Below are 5,513 nucleotides of genomic sequence, written 5' to 3'. Positions count from 1 at the left end.
CCCCCCCCCCGACTGCAGTAACTCTTATGGTCCGCAGGTACTTTGCGTACGCATGTAGTGTGACGCGCAAACAAACCTTTCGCCCCGTCCCTGTTAGTCGACACTACAAAAAAAGAGGTATATAAATATAACTTTTAAATCGTATTAACAATGTAAAACTATTTGTAAAATGTAAGCTAATGAATAAAACTTGTATGCTAATGACTTAAGAGGTCAAAACATAATTTTTGCTAACATATTTTTGTTAGCAGTGTAAGTTATACAAATGGAATAAAATAATTGACACGTGTTTCAGTGGCAGCTCGTGCTATGGAGCACAGGAGCACATACGCCACCTATGTTTTTTGGGGCAATAATCGTATGACTAAATTACATAATATTTATTGACAAAAATAAAATTATTTTGATGACTAATTATAGTTAATCATTTAACATAATATTCTACACTTAATGTATAGTAAATATATTAGAGAATTACTGTAATAGGTGATAACTGATAAGTGATGTTCGTAGGTTTTGTGGACCATGCGTCTATGGTACAGCTACGAGTTACGATGACGGCGTCACGCAGCATTGAAAATATGCTCGGTTCGGGCATGCGCATAAACATTTTCACTTCCACTTTTCGGCTATAAATGATGTGTTCGTCATGGCACTTGCTAACAGATAATTTGTGCTCACAAATATTCAAGCAGCGGCGGCGTCGCCTAAATGATTGGGTGATGGGTAGCGGTCGTTTCCCAGACGTTACCACTATCACAGACAGTTGTAACGCGGTATTTAATAATAATATTTTGATCAATTTTTTATTGCTTATTTCTATTAATAGTAAATACCTACTATCATAGACAGTAAAACCATAGAAATATGTATATTTATGAAAAATGTATATCATCACTGTGTAAGAATATATAAGAATACCTATAAATATATTAATAAAGTTCAGTTTTTCTAATGTACCGAAATAATAATTAATTATTACTATTCATAAAGTATTAAATATCTATTTTATAAATGTGCACCACCGACTACTTTACCCACGGGCCGCCACTGCGTGTATTGCTAACGTGATATAATTTCCTCTTTTTTCTATAAATAAAGAAAAGGCACAGAATGTGGAAATATCATTACATTCTACGTGGTATATAATATTTTAATTTTTCAATTCTTACAATAAATAGTTAAATGGTTATAATGGATGTATCCAAAATCAGAAAAACCGAATTTTTTGGTGGCAGAAAATAGAAATATATATATTACTATACTGATGGTAACCAGAAAGGTCATTTTGACGGTTACAAAGACGACTCCCTATTTCTTAGAATCGCCGACAATACATAATAGGCTTATGTGATTATCAGGGTCGTCACGGTTGAACACATGTTTAACCTACTCCGTATTGGTACCCAGTACACACTTTAACGTAGTTATTTTTATTTTTATCGCAGCATAATTTTATATATATATATGTAAAATTATATGTCTAACCATTTTATACGACGATCATCTCCGTTTGGAAATGTAAATTCTTTATGTTATAATAATATTATTGTCATTGGTGTATTGCCAGGATTACGATTTTGAAATTGGGAGGGGTTGGGGATTATGTATAAATTGAACTATGTTTTTACAGTTTTCGTATATAAGTAATATAATTAAATAAATAATTAAAAGGACGTCACACACGCACGACATCGCACATTTTTGTTCACCAGTTTCAATATTGTTGTTAATTTTGATATTAGAGTGAATTGGCTTATGATAAAATTTAAAGGTAAGATTATGGGTGCAGTGTCCTCTTAATGATACATTTATTAGGGGAATAAATGTCAAGAGGGGAGGGGCGTAAACCTAAACTCCCCTTTACGCCCCTCCCTTTCCCCCCTACCTGTCCTACCTAGTAAATAATAGTAATCAATCAAAATTAAGTACTGCAATGTGTAACGTCTGATTCACCCGGTTACGGCATGGTACACAAATAATGCACATAAATATTATAATACATACTAATTCAACAATGGTATTTTATGATAATTCAATTAAGCTATTATTTTTAGTATAAACTCTAAAATAAATGGTCAATACTCTATACTCAATAGGCACTGTCTGGGTATAATGGTTGATTGGAATTTTATGATAAGCGATGCAGTGATACAATATTTTTGCCTCTAAATGTAGGCGGTTTGTTTAAATATTTTTTGGTATTTATACTTTTACACAAATTTCTTATTGAGATTGTTGAAGTCTTAGAAAAAAAAATATATTACTCGAAAACACGTTTAATAGAATTTAAAAATTACCCAACCAACATAATATGCTGGCATGCTGCTGTTTGCTGCACCCCTTAGTTTTAGCTGTACGTTTTTGGAACATTATAATATTATATATACGGTTAACAAGTATATAAAATAATATCTATATGTTTAATATTATGTCCTTGCACGTGGTTTCATGTTGGAAGAAAATATTTGCTCGACCCCTCAACAACAAAGAAAAAAAATCTTTTATATTTTATATCGTTTGACATCGCAGCGGGGCAGATAAATTAATGACGTCCTGCTACCCATGACTTAGTCACCACCACACACAATCTTGATTGTTATAACAATATTATATGGCGTCTCGGTTTTTTTTCTTACTGTCCCTTGAATTCTCCGAACAGCCCAGTGGGAAGGTCAAGTGGTGGTTTTCGGGGTGTGCCGGCCGATGGCGTACAAATAACATAGTATAGTTGCTCACTCGCAAGGATCATCGTCACGTTTCGTTCCCAGAGTTTATGGTCGATGAGGGATGTGTACGTACACGGCAACTATAAGACGTATTAACCTCACTATATATATATATATATTGACCCAGTACATTGTGTTGTATTTATGGTCGTTTTTCATTGTTGTTGAGGGTATCCAATAGTAATACAGTCTTTACTGTGTGTTATCTGTGTCAATACAATAATACCGAGAAGGACCATTTTACGAACATTTCTCTAAGAAAAAATCGGTTTATTGTAGAGGCGTCGGCGTGAGTGCGATGTTGCCGATTTGACCAGTCCGATTTTAATGCAGCTGGCACCATGGCTCTTTGTACAATTTTAAGAAAATATAATACTGATTTGTATACTGCATACATATAATATTATGCAGTTATAATGCAAATTTTTTAGAGGTGGCAAATTCTAATACATAGGTTACTAATATAATACAGTTAGTTGGGCACAACACAATATTGTAATAACATTAATCAGTTTAAAAAGAAATGTTTAGTAAAATCATAAATAAAAATATTCCATAATATTGAGTGGCTTTTTCAATAATTATAATCCAAACGTTTTAAAACAATGTCTTTAAAATGGCAGCAGTTTGTTCAATGTTTACAAGTTTCAGCGAAACAGTTTTTAAATCCGGCACTGCAGTGGAGTACCCTTGGGGGGGGGGTGAAGATTAAGTTCTTAAATTTATAATACTTTCACCGTCTTGTAAACGTATTAAATAATAGGTAACTATGTATTAAAATTGTAATTTGTATGAAGGTTGCTGCAAAAGTACAATATAGAAAATATAATATTTGTGTAATTGTGTCTACACTCAACGATAATTAATAATATATTACGATGTAAGATAACAACCGTGGACATGCGGAGCACTAAAGTGAATTTTTTCCATTTATAGTTGACGGACAACACATTTGTCGCCTATCATTAATAATAATACTTATTAGTAATGATAATAGGCATTTGTTATTATGTTTAATTGGCATACTATTATAAATGGATATAAATGAGTTCATAGTTCATACAATAATTTCATCATCACAAACCAGTACTTTGTCCCCAGGTATATTTTATTTTCACACCGGTTTGTGTTGGCGGATATGTAGATAAAATATCCATTTATTGAAACATACATAATATGATGCGTCATTTAATTAAACTATTATTTTGAATGTTGACATTTTACATTCCAACGATGGGCGAAGGTTAACAGACAAAAGTAGTATGTGATAATTCAACGTCAGACAGTACTACTTTTCAACTGTATTACAAAAATACAAAGTTCAATAAGTTATACATAGTGATTATAATTAAGTGTGTTAAGTAACAACCACTAACCAGTGTGTCAAGTTTAATATTTCTCAAAACAAAATGAAGGCCAATTGAATTTATCGAAATAATATAGGAAAGTGAGATTATTATAATTTATAGTATTCATATGGTAATCGAAATATTGAAATGCAGTTATAGTATAAATTATATAATTATAACAAATAATTAATAGGTACCGCTATGGCATAATGCATGATTTTATGAAAACTATTTATTCTTGTACAATGATAAATCGTAAAAATATTACTTGTAAATTGTACTTATTGATGTGTATAAAATTATTTGTATTACAATATCCATCAGTTTATTACCTATTTGTTTTTAACTTAACTTGTACATTTATAGGCATTAATAGCTGAAGAGGACGTCACACCCGCATGCGTTGTCTCCGTCTTACAAACGAGTAACATACTAGATTTATGCTCAGCAGTTCAAGTTTTATGTCGTTAGCTTAAAAATTAGAGTGAATTAACCTATAATGAAACTTGATGGTAAGAACTTTATCCGTGTTTTGTTGGAAGTTTTTTTACGATACTTCAGTTTTTAAGCGAGGTATGCTTGTATAATAAATGTAAATTAAAAATGCTCATAACTTCAAAGTTCAAAGTTCAAATTCAGTTTTATCGTCAATCCTTATCTGTGAGTGTGACAATTACAAATTTAACAGCGGAAGTGTCAAATACTATATATTATACTTATTATACTTTTTTTTCGTAATTACATAAAATTTAATAAAATAGTTTAATTTTCTGTTGTATGGTAAAAAAAAAAAAAGGTCATTCATTGATATTGTGGGTCGTCAGTCATATTTAAAAAAAATTTTCAAAAAAATGGGTCGTACAATAAAAAGTTTGGGAACCTTTGGTATAGACTATAGATAACAACGTATACTGTATAAGCATATCCTTCTTTCCTATTATAAGCTATATCCTTAAAAAAAATGTGTAATAACTAGAAAACTACTCTTTCGAATTTTGATTTCAATACATCAAAATTCTCAAAAAAAATATTCGCTAAATAATTTACAGTAAAAAAGTGGGGTTTCCATTTGAAAAACAGAAGTTTGTATCACCACAGGACACTCCTTAAGTGGTACAAAAAATCTCAAGAATATGAAAGTATGGTCTTTGAGTATATTTAAAGATTCCAAAAATCATATTTGAAAAACTTCATTATTAAAGAAAAAAAGGGTGAGCATACTTGTTGGATCGCCCTGTATAAATGGACGATGCGCCCATGCGGGAATAATAGAGTAAGACAGTAACTGTGTAAGACCAAGGGCCATAATATGTATAGTTATTTAAAGTAACACCTAAATTATTTCTTAAATGATTATGGGACAGTTGATTCTTAAAATATAGTCCTTAAGTTAAGTGGTCAATATTTACCAAATATAACCATCCTGTTTGTATCA

This window comes from Myzus persicae, unplaced genomic scaffold (assembly GCF_001856785.1).
Source record: "Myzus persicae strain clone G006 unplaced genomic scaffold, MPER_G0061.0, whole genome shotgun sequence".
Lineage (NCBI taxonomy): Eukaryota > Metazoa > Arthropoda > Insecta > Hemiptera > Aphididae > Myzus > Myzus persicae.
Note: the sequence above shows the minus strand (reverse complement) of the source record.